Source organism: Gadus chalcogrammus, chromosome 21 (assembly GCF_026213295.1).
Source record: "Gadus chalcogrammus isolate NIFS_2021 chromosome 21, NIFS_Gcha_1.0, whole genome shotgun sequence".
Taxonomy (NCBI): Eukaryota; Metazoa; Chordata; class Actinopteri; order Gadiformes; family Gadidae; genus Gadus; species Gadus chalcogrammus.
This window is the reverse complement of record NC_079432.1, coordinates 5,696,407-5,716,448: the sequence shown is the minus strand read 5'-3', so window position 1 is coordinate 5,716,448 and position 20,042 is coordinate 5,696,407. Positions and strand designations below refer to the sequence as shown.

The window sequence follows — 20,042 nt, the reverse complement described above, 5'->3', positions numbered from 1 at the left end:
AGTAATTGGCAAGCCCAAGATCACCCGCCCAGCCTGCCATAATGGATACCGCCCAGTAGCTCCCCCCTCTGTGGTGAGGAAATAAACTGACTATATCATCACTTAATTGGCCAGCACTGTGGACCTTTTTAGAGTTCACATACGGCCGCAACAGGGCAGCGGATGAAAGGGGATGGCAGCACCCAGAGGTGGGGGTAAGTCACTCATGTACAAGTCACAAGCAAGTCTCAAGTCATAACCTTCAAGTCTCAAGCAAGTCCCAAGTCACTGTGGTGAGAATCAAGCCAAGTCACAAGTCAAGTCATTGCTCAGGTCAAGCAAGTCACAAGTCAAGTCATACAAAAATCTGATGATCTAACCCAGTTTCCATATTTAAAAATCGGTAAAGAGAGTGGTTCATAAGTTGAGTTTTATTTCAACATTAACAATAATAATGTCTTAACATTAGCAATAACTCAAACTATTTAACATTCCAAAACCATTATGTGAATAGGCCCAAAACTGAATGCAGCTCTGTCCATCACAAATGTCCAGGTAGTGGTTCAACTGAATTTGGGGACTGGAACTGGAACCCTCTTAATTTTTTTGCGGTATGCTGAGAACAGCCCAGTCTGACGCTCTGGCTCTGACGGTGTAATTTTACTTGAAAATTACTTGAAATCCTTATCATAACCGACTTACAGCCACTGAGTTAGAAATTGCCTACTAACATGAAAATCAAACAAGTCAATCATCTGTGGAATGGGCAGGGCTCAAAAAACTCCAGCCAATGATTTTCAGAACCACCGAATGGCATTGGACAGTAAGTACGTCAAAAAAAAACGGTCGTACTGCACTCCCCCTCCCCCGCTCCCCACGAGTGACCCCTTCGTGCACGTGCACGTACTCAAAGCTCGTGACCCAGAGCAAGCTTCTGTTTGTTGTTTTCCTGCGGTAGCTGCTGGAGCTAGCTAACTAGCTAATCCACATTTGGACCTAGATTAAAGGTTGGAAATCCAACCTTGGTTGTTTACTTGTTTAACAACAAGTCCTATGTCACTATGTCCTGTCAACAGCAAATCAAGCCTCGTCTCTCTCTGCTGTTTACCTGGGGATCGAACTGGCAACCTTCTGGTTACAGGTCAACCCGCTGTTCCTCCTGAGCTAAGCCAACCACCATATCACTGTATCAAATCAAATGGCTGGGGAAATTCAGGGAGCCCCCCCCCCAAATATGTTTGAAATGAAGGACCATCTCACACCTCAGCGACCCCCCTGACTGAGGATCTCCTCCCGCTACGGGGGTGGCACCCAGCAGGAGCGGAGGGAAGAACATACCGTGAGGGGTCCACTTCCCGGTCTGCAGGTCATTTAAGCACCAGGTGGTGAGTTTGCCAGGTCAGGGGAAATCATTCAGAACATCCCCAGACAGACAGAGAGGAACAGAAACACCAATACACAAGCTGGCACTTGTATGTATAATACATACAAGTGCCAGCTTGTGTATTGGTAGTAATAAGTAATAATACATAATGTATTATTACTTAATTAGTATGATGAGCATGTAGCATGTATTTTTGGGCGTTAATTGGCGTAGTGTATGGGGATTTAATTATGTGGTTTGAACTATCCCTTCTCATCCTCAGCCACAGTGTGTGTGATGTGTGCGAGAGAGAGCACACACATGTATGCGTGTGTCAGACCAGTATATCCCCAGTGGACGACGTTTCTCATGCCACTACTTAACCAGTTTTTCTGTGCAGAGGACGACTATAAAAGCTTACAGCTGACCCAAATCGACCAGTGGGCTGAAACCTTGCAGGGCTTTCCGGATCGAGACACAGCGGGGTTGGTGGAGTGGGTAGGCTGAACGCGGTGAAAGTAATATTATTTGTGGCCAGGCGTTCAGTGCCGGATGAGAAATGGAACCTAAATATACATCCAAGCTGTCCCAAACCATTGACATCGGGGTTGGGCTTTACCTCGTCGTCATCGGTGAGTCAACTTTATCACTTTTTGTTTAAGGAATCCAGGGGATATTTTAAAAAGATGATGAGAACATGAATGTGGGCACCTGATATGGATTAAGCTATGGATTCAGCATCCCTGGAATTGGGTCAATTGCAAATGGCGAATGCTGTATTTAAAGACCTCCGTTAAACCACCTGTAAACATTTATCAATGATTAAAATCAATCTTTAAAAACGGATTGTTATGTATTTGAGTTATTTTTGTTTAATGTTTTACTTATTATTTTTTAAACCCAAGCTTTTAGAGTTGAGAAAACATTACATTTTCACTTCTAAGATAAACAACGTTTATTTTATGAAGAAGAATTGCGATCATACAAAATAAGAAAATAGATAATTTCTTGCAGTTCGACAGACTTGTAGAGAGACTCAAATAGTTACTAATCCAGTCTGTGATGGACACAAATTCAAGTCCACAAATATATCCATTGTTAATTTAGTTTTCTTAAGCTCTGTTGATGTGTACAGCAAGCCCTTCACAAATAACCAAATCCAATACTGCTCAGCTAAGGTAATCTCAAATCGAAATTGAAATTACTTCCTGTTAGGAAATGTATGGTTAGTTTCTTATGCATAGATCACAAGCAGAATATTGTGTTCTGCCATAATCATAGTTTTCATAAACAATCTCATCAAAGCTCAATAACAAAGTTCCCTTAAACTCAACAAGTTCAGCCAGCACTGTGTAGAGCTAAAGCAATAATTTTCACACTACATTTTCTCATTTTTTTCATCTTATTGCATCCATTTCCATAATCCTATACTCAAATGATAGGGTGTGCAATCCTGTTTCATTTTATGCATTAGGTGCTTAGCAGGGGAAAACCGTGTGAGATTGGAATCATGTGGTTAGTGTGCTAACTCAAATCACAGTGTACATGTACAGGAACCCTGAGCATTCAAAACATATCGATCCATCTATCCATCTTAATGTGGGTATGTTTTATGAATTAATTGATAGTTGCTCGTAACATAATTGATAATAGTCTTTGGAATAAATGAAAATGTAATGCTTAGTTCGTCTCATCAGATTTTCTTGTGCGACAGTTACTTGCACACTTGACTAGAAGACCAAGGAACCTATGGCAGCTGAGTATAAATAGTAGAGTCCTTTAAGTGCCAGACGAACTACTTCTACCTGCTCTTCCATCCCCATCCAATGGTCCACTCAGCCCCTACCCATTGAACCATCGTACCACACTGACATAACAGGGAGGTGATGTAATGTTATCTTATGTGGTCACGTAATTTCTGTATGGCCAGTAGACTTTGTACTGATGTAAACACTTCACAATGGAAACGGCAAAGACACATCTAACAGCGATCTTGATGGGGGGACCCAATGTACTAATGCAAAGAATGTTCATCTTGCTTCTTCTTTCAATCTTCTAGCTTCTAAACCTAACCATAATAGCTGTTTGACCATTGCGGCAAAACATATCCTTTGGTGTTAAAACTCTCTTTTTTTGAGGCTGAATGAGTCTGACATATCCCAAGAGATCCTGCAAGTCTATAAAATGGACTGTCAGTGTGACTTAATACATTCGTAATAATCTATGGGTCTGCTTCTCATCCTTGTTGCACAGAAAATTGACAACACAAATATGGTTATACACACAAAGTAACAGCAATGGATGGAAAGTTAGTTCTTGAACTATATTTCAATCACAAGTCCATCGCTCTGATTAGTGCACTTCACTTGAACCACCAAGATCACTGTCTGTAACGAGAGACATCCTCCTCTCTCAATTTCCTCCACTTTCTCTTCATCCACCTCCCCCCCCCCGACAGCCATCCTGTCGGTGATGGGGAACACGGCGGTGCTGGTCATCTCCGCACGCAGTCCCCCAGCTCAAGGGCCCCGAGCTGCTGGCGGTCAACCTGGCCGTGACCGATCTGGGCATGGCCCTCAGCGTACCCGCTGTCAATCGCCTCCGCCTTCAACACGGCTGGCTGGGCGGGACCCTTCCTGCCTCTACTACGGCCTCATGGCATGGTGTTCAGCGTGGCCAGCATCATGAGCCTGACCGTGCTGGGGATGGTCCGCTATCTGGTGAAACGGAATCCCCCAGAGACGGTGGGTTCGGCGCACCGTTTTTGAATGTTGGCAGAGATTGGAGAAGCCCACGTGTTCTGTGGTGGGTTATTGAATTGTTCAGAAGTTAAGCTGGGGGAACAGATAACCGTGCCTTAACCAATCTTGCTACCAACAGTACGGTTCCACTGTTTGAAGGTTTGGTTTTACATACTCCTATGCCAGTGAACCTAGACGTTGCGTCCAATCCGATTGCTGTTACGACTGCAGTTTTACAACTGCAGTAAAACCAGTAAGAAACCCAGTAAAAAAATAATCGCATAGTGTGTCGGAGACGGTGAATTAGTGCACAAGAGATTTCAATTTTCTCATGCAAATTGCTGTGCAGGAATGCCTCTCCTGTCTCCTGACGTTACCTATTACCATATGAAGAGGGAAAGTTCTGGCTTGACCCTATTTCTAAGCAAACAACACAATTATCATTGTACATACATACAGTGAAAACCAACAGAAATTCAGTGCTGAAAATTTATACAGAATCTATGCACACATCTGTCAGGCACATACACGTTTGCATTCGGTTTAGCTGAACAGATTAATTGCAGACTGCATTGCTGCTACTGAATTGCCAAAACAATCACTCCAATTATGAATAGGTCATCTTCAATAGTAAAGGTTACAGCTGCTAAAGCCATTCCATCTTAAGCTACACAGTAGTATCAGTGTGTGAACAGATTACAATGTATTGGCCACATCTCACGTAAAGGGAATGCAAATTACATTTTATAATTAAAGGTTGTTTTAACATTTGTTTCACTTATCTAAGTACTCAATCATGGATGTTATTACATTCCGCCTGATTCGGCAAACCAAAATCTTAGCAATCCCATTAATTTAGTTTCTCCTATTCCAGAGTAGTGTGAGGGCGAGGTTGTACCACCTCCCATAAAGGTACCGGGTTCAATCCCCCGAGTACACCGCCTCCATGCACACGTTCCAAAGCAAGACGCCTCAACCCTGAGGCTACCCCTCACAACGTGCATCGGAATCACTTGAAGTCCCTTTGGATAAAAGCGTCACCCAACAAACGAGGATGCGACTAATGATGCTTTGTTCATAGACGTACGAGGGCAAACGCCTTCAAAGCACACACAGCACAATAATCAGCTCTGGCTGATTCCTTTACGTCGTACACCTCAATGATGAGTAAATCCAACATTGTCCTCAGTCTCCCTATTTTTCCCCTCAGGCAACAAGTTTGAAAGAAAGACCATCCTGCTTGTGATAAGCGGGATCTGGCTGTACGCGGGCGTGTGGGCCGTCCTACCTCTTCTGGGCTGGGGCAGCTACGGCCCCGAGCCCTTCGGCCTGGCCTGCTCCGTGGACTGGATCGGGTACAAGCGATCCCTGAACCACTCCAGCTTCATCGTGACCATGGCCTTGCTCTGCGCCCTCATCCCCTGCCTGCTCCTCCTCTTCGCCTACTCGGCCATCGCCTGGAAGCTGCACAGGGCGTACCGCTCCATGCGGAAAGGCGACTTCCACTACGGCAACATAGAGAGGCGGATCACCCTCGTAAGTGTAGCTCAGCGTGGGGCGGTAAACGCGCCAACGCGATGGTTTGTTGCTCGGGCTGGGAAATTACATATTATAGCTATTGTTAAATGTGGGGAGGAAAACCATTTCATTTGCATTTGCACTCACTGTGACTACCCCTCCGAGGGAACTGGTGCGAATTATAGCAAGGGAAATGGAGAATATCAAAGGTGGCAAACATGGTGGTTGTTTCGGAAAAATTGTGTGCGATGGAGCGCGAGAGGTCAGCGTCTCAGGATTTAACACGTTAGGGTGTCTGTGAAGTAACAAAAATAGATTCTGCCCCCGAGGGATTGGCCATCCATCGTTTGATATTGAAGAACAAAATCCAACGTAAGCGGAGTCTATTAAACTCTTGATTAATGGAATTTAATGGCGTATACATTTTTTACTAAAAGGTGTTTGGAAAGGCTATAATCGAGTAACACTTAGTGTTACACTCAAAACACCACTGTGGGTCTTCAAGTGGGGATGCATACGTTATGTTGGAAGTGTCGTTGATAACACTTCTATTGCAGTGCTCCAAAATCCTTCCATCCCTCCCCTCCCGAGCTTCCCAGGAATTACGGGTCTTACTGAATTAATGCACAGAGGTCCCTTAGGACTTCAAGTGAACAACTCCATGGTTGCCATGAATCTGAATTCAAAAGGAGTCGAGCACCAACACCACCGCAACACTTTGAATCAGATTCAAACATGGAACCTCAGGGACTTATTCTCAGTCATCCCCTCCTCGTCTCTTCATCCCCTTATCCTTCCAGATCAATGTTCTTCACCTCGTCGGTTTTCTCATTCCCCTGTCCCCCCCCCCCCCTACCCCCGCCCCCCCCCACCCCATTCTCTCGTTTCCCCTTGTCCAGATGGCGGTGATGATAACCCTGGGCTTCATCTTGGCCTGGGCGCCGTACGTGTCAGTCAGTGCATGGAGCATGTTTCACCCCGCCGACCAGAGTGGCAGTCTCCCTCCGGTCATCAGCCTGCTGCCCTGCCTGTTCGCCAAGACCGCCACCGTGTACAACCCCTTCATCTACTGCGTCTTCCAGCGCACACTCGGAAAGCACTTGTGTTGTTGTTGTGGTGGTGGTGGCGGCGGTGGGCCGGCCATTGAAATTAATAAGCGGGATAATGCACCGCGCAATATCACCGGCTCTGTGGATCTGGATTTGAGTGGGAGATGGAAGCAAGGCGGATGAGAACCCTGTTGCCATGGGCGGCAGGGTGGAAGAGAGATGAAACGCTTATCCTTGCAAGGTCCTCGTGTTAACTTTTGCATTTTCTCCCTCGTATAGGGAGAATACACCCAGACCGATTCAGTTATTGTTATTTATTGCTGTTATTTGTTGTCGTTTTCTTTATTAGTGCAAACATCGGCCAACTGTTGATGTCATTTCAGGCATCTTCCAAGTTATTTTAATTATTCAGCCGCCACGGCTGCAGCATTGCTTTGTATAGCCACACAGACACAGAGGAATTAATTGAATTTGTCATATAGTTGTGGATGCAAACATTCCCGAGACCAGGCATGAAAGAACCCGCTACGGGGAGTAGGGTTGTTATGGCATGGAGAAATGCTGCGCTGAAGATTCCTGCCACAAAAGGGAACAGAAACCGTCAATAGCTGAATTAATTATTGAACGGGTAAATTGAAGCAGTTTAAATCCTTTTCTCCATAAACATCTACGCATTCATGAAGAGAATTTATGAATTCCAATGTTGCCATTTTAAAATCATGCTGTGACGCACAATGTGTTAATTTGCTACAGGGATGCACACAAACACACACACACAAGCTTCAAAGAGTAGTTGAGCAAAAGGGGGCCTGGAAATGTATCATGCACAGTGAAAATGTATTTTTGTATGGTGAGGCTCATGTATTACTGCTGCCTTCGGTCCATCTCAAATATACTGTTAAAAAGTAAAAGGTGAACTCTGTGTGATCGATAAATCTATACTTTATTAAATGACCCTAAGCTAGGTCATCTTTCGGGATTCTACTGGATTTGAAAAATCCAACTTGATGGCAAGTGAAGTCCTACAATCCTTAAATCCTACGGAATGCCCAGGGGAGCCTAGCAGGTGTTGGTTTTCATAATAATAATTCAAGCCAGAGATGAGAGTAACCTTTGGTTGTTGGCTTTGTGTTGTCGCAGCAGGGAAAAAAAATTAAAGTACAATAAATTGAATTATTCATGAAGATCCAACCCAAAAAGCGCAAGGATCATGTGAGCCTGTGAAATGAATAAAAAACATTGCCAACTTACTCGCATGTGCTTCTCCAACAAGCATTAAAGATGAACTGAACTGAAATTTGAAGTTTAGTTGATATAGCAGATGTATTGTCTGCCTTCTCAATGGTACAATAACTAAAAATGGCTGAACTTGCTAAAAGGGATTAAATTGTACGGTGAAAGTGTTACAGGGCGCCACCATGTTGGATTTCAACAATCAGCTACGTCACTGGCATGGTAACCTACTCCTACTCTGTGGCTCTGGCAGCCATAGCAGGTAATGAGTCAGGCTCATTAAACCAGCTCTTAATACATGGCTGGCAGCCTTAAGACTGACTTACCCTCCGATAGCCCCTGTCATGTCAATCTCCACAAGCTAGAACTCCGACCATAAAGTGTATAAACTATTACTCAGACGATATCACAGATCCATGTTTCCAAGCTGCTAATTAAACCACGGCGGGTCTGTAAACAGAAGTTCCACAAATGTTCCTTTCTACTCACCCTGATGTTTGCCGACTAGCCGATTGCTGATGCAGAGGGAGTTAAACTCGAAGAAGTAGTTTAGTAAGAAGATGTATCTGTGCAATATCCATCTGTGCAATATCCATCAACATCCACCAGGGAGTAAACCTCCAACATCCACCTAAAGTAAACGTGAATCTGCCTCGCATCTATGATCATCCGCGGTTGTATCTCCCAAAGTGGATCTAACATGTCTTTCTGGTCCTGTCCACCCGGAGCCGATTTTTTTGTGAAACCATGTCCATGTTATTAGGCAGCTAATAAACCATGTTCTTTAATAGGTCCATGGTCCCAGGGTGGTTAATAAAACCGGACCTAACTGTACATTTAAAAGTATTTCTACTCAATCTAAAAGGTTAAACAACTACTATCTCCTCCTCGATTTGAATGTTTTTATACAGTGCGCAGGCTTGATGCGTATGAAGGTATTATTGTAGCAAAAGTGTTTAGCACCTGTAACTGCAGATTTTGTATGCGTACACTAAAGTCACAAATGTGTAACAGTAAATTTGAAGTCCTAAATATTTATTTTGCATGTGTACTCTAAAGACACAAATGTATAACAGTACATTTGATGTCGTAATTATTTTTTCTACCATTGTAAACACTAAATAGGGTCTACGAGTTCACAAGTCTGTGTTACAGGTGCACAAATCCTATCCTGTGCATCACAACTTCAAATAGTCATGCACTTGACACTTTTGCTACAATCATTGCAGCGCAGTTGGTGCAAAACACATTCACACACCCGTGTTTCATAATCTGAGAACATGCACAAAATGTGTGCATTCGTAAACCCAAATGTGAACTAATGCAACAGAAGTGGCACATCTGTGAAATATTTCCTCACAAATGAAATGATATAGATCGCTATGTTCAATGAGCATTTCAATGAGCGAGCACAAGTCCATCGATCTCTCTCGGTCGTCCTCAGACGAGCTTCCATCGGAGTCTCCAATCCTCTCGGTTCTCCATACACCCGGCCAGCTCCGAAGAACTTTCAGCTCCCGCATCTTTCTTAAGCACGTCCACGTACGTTAGCGCGGAACGTCCTCGCGATCGATGCCCGCGCGTTGGTTCCCACAGGACCAGCCTGCTGGCCGGGAGCTCCCGATGTCTGTGGCAGTGGCCGGCCAGCTTCATCCTCCTGGATGCTACCTTCTGGTTGAGCCTTGGCAGCCGCCCGTACAGATCCTTGTTGGTAATGTGGGCATTCTGGTCTACATTCAGCACTGCTCGTAGCATCCTGGTGTAGCACCCATCCAAGGACTTCTGCAGGGTGGGCGTCAGGGTCCAGCTTTCGCAGCCATACAGGAGGACGGACTCCACAGTGGCATGAAATAGGCTCAGCTTTATGCGATCGATACAACTGCTCAAATCTGCTGCTACGAGTCTCAGCTGTTGTTTTTCTTGCAGATACTTTTGCAACACGTCTATGTGGTACAAGTGTATGGAGGTAGATTTGTGTCATTATGCAATCAAACAGAATAGGTTTGAGAGCAAAACTTTCTACACTGCAATCAAAAAATGTATTTGAGAGCAAAACTATCGACACTGCAATCAAAAAATGTTTTATTGCAAGTAAAATAAATGTGATAAAAAAATTGTTAATGGGAATCCAAAAGTTTTGTTTGCAAATCCAAAAGTTTTTGTTTGCAAAACCAAAAGTATTGCTTGCGAATCCAAAAATGTTGCTTGCGAATCCAAAAGCTTTTCTTGCTGTTGAGCTGAATCTCGTGGGCAGGACCTACGCCGAAAGATGTAAGACACGTCTCTATTGGCCAGTCTCGATCGGAGTGACAGCTTGGCAACATCAACAGTTAGTAACGAGAGATCGTTGAACACAAATAGTCCTGTTAACTAGGAGCTACATGCACTCGTCATGCAGGCTAATAGGCAGCCTGGGCACGTAACGTACCTATGACTAGGTAATTGAGCTAAGCTAGCAGCTACAGGCTGACAAAATAATGTGTATTTTTTAACCCATTACAACATCCACAGATCGTTAAACAAAAGCAATCTACATGCACCAGTTCAAACATAACATTCTTGCTATAACTATGACGGAAGACATACCTGCGCATTGATTTTCTGTCCTCTCAGCTCCCGAGTCCTATAATATCTCGCTGCGGCTTATAGGTCATGGACATCCAACGTCCAAGTGCTGTCACGTGATTCCACTTGCCACCCCCACTGACGTCACTGGCTAATGACTGAAACAACCTAATTGTGATTGCAAAAACATGCGTTTGTGAAATGTGTTTTTGATGGGTCCACTCTTTAAGCCAGGGGTGTTTCTAGGTTTCATAAACATCCGGGGCTTAGCCCAGACGGAAAAAGAAAATGCCAAAATGATTTCTATGCCTTATTTTGCATGAATTTTTTTTCATAATGCTTCACCTAAATAAACAAAATGCAAAGTTTATTATAGCTTAAAATAGAAACCTGACTGCTGTGCTGCTTGTCCTCAAATGTCTAAAGTTCCATTCAAGTTATTTCAGAGTAAAATTAATACAAGTGAGACAGACTTTACACACACACACACACACATCTGACTGGGGATAGGATAGGTTAATTCACTTGAGGTGGTAAAAAGGTTATGTTTTTAAACTGTTTATTCTCTTGCCGGAAGGACTATCTAGACTAGGACTTATAATTATAAATATTTTTTTATTTTTTTAAGCCAAAAATTATATTCAGGGCTAATTAAACACAGGGTCTGTGATAAGGATGTCTGGGTTCAGGGTCTGCGTTCAGGGCCTATAAACCAGGTAAACACGCGTCCTGCCGTCCTCCAAGCTCTAAGAAACCAAGTTTCAGGTGGTTAATATTTAGCTCAGACGTCGTTCACTCAATACATTCATGATCCAAAATCTGACCGGAGCTTTGGAACGACTTGTTAGTGTGGAAGCGCTTCCGCTTTCGCTTTTTAATACTGCGTTTGCGCTTGTAAACACATGTTTGCTTATGAATAAAACATGGCATCAATCAAGCTGATTGATATTTATTTGACTTTTGTCTGTTATGAATGCGGTCATGTCTCCTTCGCATGGAGCCTCTTTGATGGAGTCACAAAAGCTTTGTTGCGGTTGATCGAATCGTCTTTATAAAAAAAAAAATGCATAACATTTTTATAAAACTAAGTGAAATGGTCTGAGAACTTAATTCATGCATCACATTTAGTTTGGTTGATTACTATTATGCAGGTGAAATAGACAAAGAAAGTGATGATAAACATGTAGTTATTTGGATATATTATTTAACTGATCTGATTTCATTCATATATATCTACAATCTACCAGTGCTTTGAACACAAAAGTATATTATAAATAATACAATTATATACGTTCATTACAAATTACAAACATTGCAAATGATCGGTGGTGCATTTATTTGACAACATGTTTGTGCGCCACCCTAAGGTGCACAAAAGCCTACCTATGCATAAATAGGTATACATAAATAATGTAATCTTGTGAGCGAATAAATTGACATTGGTGACAGTGGTGTTTAACACCAGCTACGTCCATGCAAAAAATATAGCAATGTATCATTAAGTAAAAACGTTTGAAAAGTGGCACAGGTCTTTAAGCTTGATTATTTGCATTAACATGATGAATCTATAAAAACCAATACGGCACAAAATATTTCTAAAAACTTTTATATAACTTACATTTGAACGTGCACTGCTTTCCCTCTGCCATTTTCATTAATATCCCGTGCAGCTTGTGAACGCAGAGGATTGTGGGTCATTTGGGCTCGTCTAGGATGCAGCGATGCATCCTTGAAAAATCTCGGAATTCTCAAAAACAAAGGACGCGAAAATGACGCGGCTTTCGAGTGTCCTCAACATTGGAACAGTGCTTGTCGGCGTTCTATGACGTAGTGTACTTAAAAGGGCGGCCGTTGAGCATGCTTCCTTGACATTGGGAAACACCCCATGAACATTTTTAAATGTAAATACACAGACGTGTATAATTAGGGTGTATGACAGATCCCTCTGCTGGACATCAGTCTCACACCAAACTACTTTTTCCGTTTGAACCAACGTAGCTATAGTACATTGATGTGAGACGGGTTTGTGGATTGAACGTGTTGTAGTAGCAGAGAATGGCCTGCGGGGCAGTATATACATTGTTAAATACATGAATAGGCTTGAATTTAGTAGCAATATGGAGGTTTCATATTTTTACGAAATGGATTATGTGAACAATGCTGAATAACAATCATGTATATTCAATGTATTGCAGGAGTTTAGCTTGACATTAACCAAGTTAAAAGGACAATTAAATGACCGCATCAAACATGTAGAAGTCAATGTGGGATTTTAATATATGAACAAAAACACTTGACAGAAGTTTAATACAATTTTGTAAAGGAAAGCAGAGGAAAACATTTTCCCAAATGAATCTTTTCAAAATGTCACCACCATTCCGAAAGCAAGTGAAGAGGTTGGTGTAAAAGCAGTCCTCCCTGACCAGCTCTGTCCCTGCCTCTAAACCCTGACTCTCAACCCTAACGCTAAACCCTCTGAGGGCAGGAAGACGCGCCTTCAGTGTAAAGGTTTGAACCACAGAGAAGGAAGAAAAGAGGAAGCAGTAGAGAGTAGTGAGTAGTGAGGTTAGTGACAGACGTGAGGGAAAGGCGTGTGGAAGCACACGGTTACATGTGGGGTCAAGAAGATCACTCCCACTGGAGGTCATTGATCCATCAGCCTCAGACTGCTGAGCTCAGCAGGTCTTCTGGAGGACGAGGCTCAGATGAACTGAGGAGACGGGACCAGCAGGATGTCAGGATCAGGGCGGGTTTAGCTCAGGTGTGTCTACCCCCGACCAAACAGGATCAGGTTCAGTTCAGTTCAGGTGTGTCTGCCGGGACCAAACAAGGACATTGTTTAGGTTCAATATTCAAAAGATGCAACATTATCTGAACCAAAGATAAGTCATTAAGGAGCAGGCAGGCTTTAGGGCGCCTTGCTCAAGGACGCATCACTGTATTCTGAGGACTTGAACCCGGCACCATTGATTTTAGAGTTGAACCCCCAACCCCCAACCCCCTACCTAGTCCACTATGTCCAGATAATGCACATTTATGAGGAATCCTTGATGGTAGAGTCCTGGTGGTCCTCAGGATTTGCCTTCCAGATGTATGGCTTCTCCATCAGTTCTCCAGATTCCTGGTCTGGTTGCAAACGTAATTTGTCTCTAATGTAAGGTAACAAACACAGTAGTAGTTTGTCTCTAATGTAAAGTCACAAACACAGGAGTAGTTTGTCTCTAATATAAGGTCACAAACACAGGAGCAGTTGGGCTCTAATGTAAGGTAACAAAGTAGCAGCTGTAGTTAGTCTGGTAAACAACCACAATAGTATGCCGTAACTTGTACTGGACAAACTAATCCTGCGTTACAACAAGTCCCCTCTGTTTATTTTAGGCAAACTTACGAGGATCCTGGTTGGTGGAGTGATGTCGTCCTCCAGAGTCTTGGCTCCTCAATCAGCTCTCCTCAGCCAGAAACACGTTCTAGTAAGAAAACACAGCGGTAGTTGGTTAACGCATGTCAAAGTAACAGCTGTATTTTGCCCTTTAAGTCAACTATGCAAGTAAATACAAACTTACGAGGAATCCTTGTTGGTCGATTCAAAGTCGTCCTCCAGCGTCTCAGCTCCTCCAGCAGCTCTCCTCAGACAGAGTCCTGGTCTGGAACAAACAGCGGAAGTCTTGCTTCAACATGTGGTAAAACAGATGTAGACGTCTGGTATATATGGTACAAACGCCGGTAGTTTGTGGTAGCAGTATTCTACGAGAAGTGGCAGTGAGTGTGTCGATCACTTCAGAGTCAAGCTCCATCTACCCCACGACAGACGTCCTTCACCAGGCAGGGCCTCCACCAGCTCCTCCACAAGGCAGGGCCTTCAGCACAGCTCCTCCAGCCATGGATTCCTGATCTGGTTACAAACAGTTGGTCTCAGCAGTAAATCACCTGGGGACGCAACACACCCCACCTCCTGCATCTGAGGTTCACTTGTAAAATGGAAGACAAATTTAAACACTTAAATTAGACAACGTCTGCAGATTGTCGCGTTCAGCAATTCATCCACTACGGTCGTAGCAGCACTAGCAACATTAATGGCTCATATGACTCTTGCATAACCCCCGTATGAATTAACTCAAATCACAGCTTGGCACAGATTTATAGTCATAAGATGAAACAAGACCTAAACTACCGTGGATTTTAGTGTTTCAGATGAGCTTGGTGACGCTTACCCTCTGGTCCAATGCTGCAGGCCCCTGGTCTCCAGCCTTAGTCTCCGGTCCACCCTGGCACCACAAGCCTCTGGTCCCCAGCCTCTCAGACTCGCCTTTAAGCTACAGCAGCAGGTTTATATCAGCATTTACCCAACAATAAACTTAATTGACTCATCCGAGACTGAGTTACACAATTAATTGAACTATTATTTTCTACCTCAAGGCTAGAAAAGACTTGAGACCAGACATGAGCATTCCGTTTTTTGGGAATGAAGACAGAGCACTCAGTAACAAGATTAAAGAAATGGTTCAGGCCATGCATTGAAACTGACCCGAGAAGACTCTACTCACACAGACCTGTTCTGGAAGACTTCTGATAGGAGGTGGAGGTCTGGCTCTGGGTGAGGAGGTGGAGGTCTGGCTCTGGGTGAGGAGGTGGAGGTCTGGCTCTGGGTGAGGAGGTGGAGGTCTTGCTCTGGGTGAGGAGGCAAACACCTTGGGACAAACTACATGTTACCTTTTTAACCTTGTACAGAGTATCTTCTACTGTAACATGTGGGAATGACGGCCATTATTTTAGCTTTGATATTATCCAGTTGGTAACTCTGCACCAAAGTCGTTGTTCAACGTCATTCCATTGGCTAGGGTTTAACTTCTGTGGGAATTAATGACGGCAGATATTTAGAACGTACAAAAGCTGAAGTAACAAAGAACACTAAGCAGTATCGATATTAAATCAAATATACTCAGCCATATTCAGGTGCTGGGTTCCGTTGAAGAAACGTCAAATTATCTTCCACCTTGAAATGATTTTCAGCCTTCCGTGATGTCAAATGGGCCCGCAAGTAGAACGCTGTATTGTACGCAGTGAGAGTCCCGTCACGTCATCGTGGGTAAAAGTACGGCGCAACGATCGGAAATTATCAACATATTGTACGACGTACTTGTCAGTAAGTATTTAATATCAAACTTAAGTTCCCAATGGAAACCGACTGAAAAATTGTTTCCGTTGGCAACGGCTCGAGGTTACTCAAATACAATCCAGAACGTTCCTCCATATTCCCTCAGGGGAGTCCCGTCCAACTAACTGCCAGGTGGTTTCTTATGGTTGTCCAGACTACAACGTTCTATGCTAACCATTCAGACTAAATGAAGTGACCGCACTCAGAACCTTCCACGGCGGGAAGCACAAACCGTCTGACTGGAATCCGAACATTCCGGCCGGAACCAACCAAAGAAAAACAGAACCAGCGCCTCACCTTGAGCTGAACGGAGGAAGATCCTGAAGTCCAGCGATGGTCTTCATTAAAACACAGCCAACAGACTTACCTTGAGGAGATCTGTTTGTTGCTGTTGGTCATTAATACTATTAAATGTACCTTTACATTATTATGCACCCAGTGTGTACAAGTTATATCACTCAAAACCATACGAAGAACCAAACTACCATGTACGTCCCACAACAACTTTAAACCTAAAATCATTCAATACAAAACTGTCTACATTTTACAATTATCTAGATTATTCAGGGTACAAACCATACAGAGCAAATCTAAACGTTGAGCTCACAGAGAGCCGACCATAGCCCTGCAACGTCACCCTGACCGCCTCATCACCAACAGCAAACCATGCCAGCCAGCCAACACATGTACAGCTCCAGTGAGAAGTGGGCATCTGAGTGAAAGGACTGCCCATAGTAAAAAGAAGCCCAATTCCTGAACTATCGAACCATCTTCATGGTTTAAAGATTTACAGTCTAATCACCTTAGTCTGCTCCCTCGTTACTTATAAAACTCTACATCTCCATCACTAGAGTGTTGCATCCTACTCATGGGGGTGTGGTCTGAGTGAGCAGAGATGTATGCTGGGATACAGTGCTGTCTGAAGTCTTCAGTTCCATAGACACGCCCCTCAGGAGAAACCAAGTGTTTGAGAATCTGTCGTGACATCAGTTACATGAGCTGGAATATCCTTCAAGATGGCGCCAGGATTCTCAGAGGAGAAAGGCCAAGAGGAATGTGTGGGTTCTTCCTCTCAGCCAGTGGAACACAACAACGGTCTTCATCAGAGTACCATGGAACACATGAAACATTCTCCTCTTTACACCTTGAAGCCCCAGTGAAGGTTTCCTTACCTCCTCAGCTGAAGAGCACAACTTCAGCTCGAAGAGCGCACTAGCTGGAGTTCCCGGATTGGTTCTGATTCAAGGGAACCAATCGTTCAGCTAGTCCTGTCCGAAACAAATACAGTTCAGCCTGAGAAGACGTGCAACTGAGAGCAAGACAAGATCCACAGGGCTCTCCATCAATCCAGCCAGGTAGGAAGAGCCGTCTCATTACAGGTCTGAAGGTCATCTTGAATATCCATTTAGGTCCCTTTCCAACGTCAGACTCTCCTTGTGGAATTCCTTTTGGTGTCCATCCTCCATTGATCCTGATTGTTGTAGTCCTAGTTTGAAGTCACTGATCTGAACACGTCACTTGCATCCTTTTACATGTGAGTTGGATACTCTCCTTCCTGCCCAGTGTGTTGGATATCGCTCCGGAGCGTCGCTCAGGGCTCTTCATGTCTACTGGAGGCCCTTAAGTAAACATGTGGCCGTCCATCAGGTATGATTTAGTTGACCATTCCAATATCCCAACCCAATCACACAGACCCCCATATGAACATTATCACTGTCAAAGCAAGCCACACACACACACACACACACACACACACACACACACACACACACACACACACACACACACACACACACACACACACACACACACACACACACACACACACACACACACACACACACGTCAAACCCAAACACAACACACCACAGAGCCATAAAAGGCCAAACAATCATGCAGGGTAAAAACCTCATGCCAAATAAAATTCCATCACCCCCCCCCCCCCCCCAGCTCTGGGGGGGGGGAACCATAACCCATAACAGAACAACCAATGTCGCCAGAGACGTAAATGATGTACAACATTCTTCAGTGGCGTCCCACATTGATGATGGATTATGCTTGGCGTCTCCAAAATGTGTCCCAGGTTGATTCAACATTTCTGAAGTCATGTCTTTGTAGTCCAGTAGTTTCCTGAATGAGGGGCCTTCCCAGATGCAAACGGTGCAGCTTTAGTCAGCCTGCGGACAGGAAGGAGGTCATCTGTTCAGAAGACCAACCAGTGGAGGGGGGTGGCTCTTGAGGAGCAGGATCCATATGGGGATGGCCCCAAATAAGAACTTCTTGGATATGAATCTGTTCCTGAGGAGTCACGATGCCTGGAGGGGACTGTTGAATGTGTTCCATGGTTCTGTGTCAGACTGAAGTTGTGTTTAGTCGTTGAAATTAGGAGCCCCCTCATCTCCCCCTGGCGTTTCTCCTTCTGAATCCGTCTCCATCTTTAAGAACATTCCAGTCCATGTAACTGACGTCACGACAGTTTTTCAAACACTCGGTTTCCCCTGAGGGGGCGTGTCTACAGACCTGTAGACTTCAGACAGCTCTGTTTCCCAGTATGCACCTCTGCTCACTCAGACCACACCCCCATCAGAGAAGCAACACTCATGTGATGAAGATGCAGAGCTCAGGAGAGTAGAATGAAAGAAGACTGAAGATATCAGAACCCAACCCATTACTCCAGCTTACAACAATAACTTGGAGCCTGTAACCATTTTAACAAATCATTAAAACCAACATAAACCAAACACCCAAGTAACCCATGAACCAATAAAACATCCATAATACTCAGATCAACCGTCAGGTAACAGGTTAACTCACCAGGAAGCCAAAATACATCAATGTGCCCAAGAGTAATGAGAAATTAATGACTTACAGTTTGCAGTTATGCTTCATGGTTAAGTTGGGATACTCACAGAACTGCAGTTAAATATCCATGATAGACCTTTGAAGGAAGGAACAGTTTACTCATGGTCCAAATTTCAAATGAGTTAATCCACCACAATCCCAGATTTCCGTCACACATCAGTGATTTATATTCAACATACAAGTCACGTCAGTTGTGCTTTTCCACACAATTCTACTCACATCAGGTTCAGATGAGATGCTCCTCTTTACTTCAAAAAGTCTTTAACCTGTGAAACTGAGAGAGGTTAAATAAGTCACAACAGACTTCATCAAAACAGTACACAAACAAATGTACTGTCCGGTTCCCTTTTAAGTGAAACGCACCAGATGCAACCAATTAACTAATTAAGAAAACCACCTGGCAGGCGAGCTGCGGGAGGTGAGCTAAATAGTAGAACTCAATGCAGGTTCGGCACCCTGTGGTCTTCTTGGTAACAGTGAGAGGCTATTTCAGCTCTGTGTTTGATCTTAAATGACCTCCCTCATTTTAATTAAAGGGATGAGTCTGATTTGACTGATTTAGATTCAAACTTCAAAACGAAAAAAGTCTTCATTCGCGAGTGAGTGAGAGTGTGTGTGTTTGTGTGTGTGAGAGTGAGAAGGAAGCTTTCATCAAAGAGACCAGAGAGACTCATTCACTGGTTAAACTGGAGTCATCGCCTACCACCACACACGTTAACACAAACACACAAAAGATACACTCCATACAGTGTATCTTTTGTGTGTGTGACAGTTCTGGTCACTAAATACTCTAATCCTTTTCTCCTCTCCTTCCGTCTCTCTTCCCAGTATATCACATTTTTATTGCCTCTACTCAAGAGAATAGATTTGGGTTGGGAATTCTAGGTTTCATAAACGTCTGAGGCTTAACCCAGCGTGAAAATGAAAATGCTGCGCGCCAAATTTATGTGTATGCTTTATTGTGCATGCAAACTTTTTCATAATGCTTTATCTAAATAAACGAAACACACGGTTTATTATAGCTTTAAATAGCTACCTGACTGCTATGCTATTCCCAAATGTCTAAAGTTCCATTCAAGTTATTGCAAATGAAGTGAAAGTGAGGCAGACCTTACACATATACACACACACGCGCGCGCACAGATCTGACGGGGTATAGGATAGATAATACACTTAATTTTCTGGCAGCTGGGGTGCCAGAAAAATACTGTGAAATAACAGATAATTTCTTTCTTATAAAAATACGGTTACTTTCCATAATTAAAATAGTTTGTAGTTGTAATTTTAACACGATTTTGCCTTATTTTCATGTTGTTTTTAATGTTCAATTAGAAACATTCACATTTTAAAACAATGAAATTACCTAGAAATATGGTAAATAAATGTTGTATTACGAATAATACTGCTTAAATTGACAGAAATGTGCTCTTCTTAGCTGGTTTTTAATCGAAAAAGGTTGTATAATAATTTATTTGATGTAATATAACAGTATATCGACACAAAATAACGTGATTCAACTTTCAAAACATGTAAAAAAATGTTGAAAAACATTATCTTGGCTTTACAATTGCAATAAT

The 20,042-nt window shown here is 43.4% G+C and overlaps 1 long non-coding RNA gene and 1 pseudogene across 1 annotated transcript; one reads left to right on the top strand and one right to left on the bottom strand.

Annotated features, from left to right (window-relative positions):
• Positions 1 to 1,901: 1,901 nt before the first annotated feature.
• Positions 1,902 to 6,833, top strand: LOC130374913 (opsin-5-like; annotated as a pseudogene).
• Positions 6,834 to 12,706: 5,873 nt separating this feature from the next.
• On the bottom strand, positions 12,707 to 18,798 carry LOC130374040 (uncharacterized). Its single transcript, XR_008893572.1, has 8 exons — positions 18,685 to 18,798; positions 14,999 to 18,541; positions 14,660 to 14,761; positions 14,247 to 14,340; positions 14,012 to 14,092; positions 13,837 to 13,915; positions 13,454 to 13,597; positions 12,707 to 13,261 (listed from the first exon to the last, which is right to left on the bottom strand). It is a non-coding gene; the product is annotated as an uncharacterized LOC130374040 (long non-coding RNA).
• Positions 18,799 to 20,042: the final 1,244 nt, after the last annotated feature.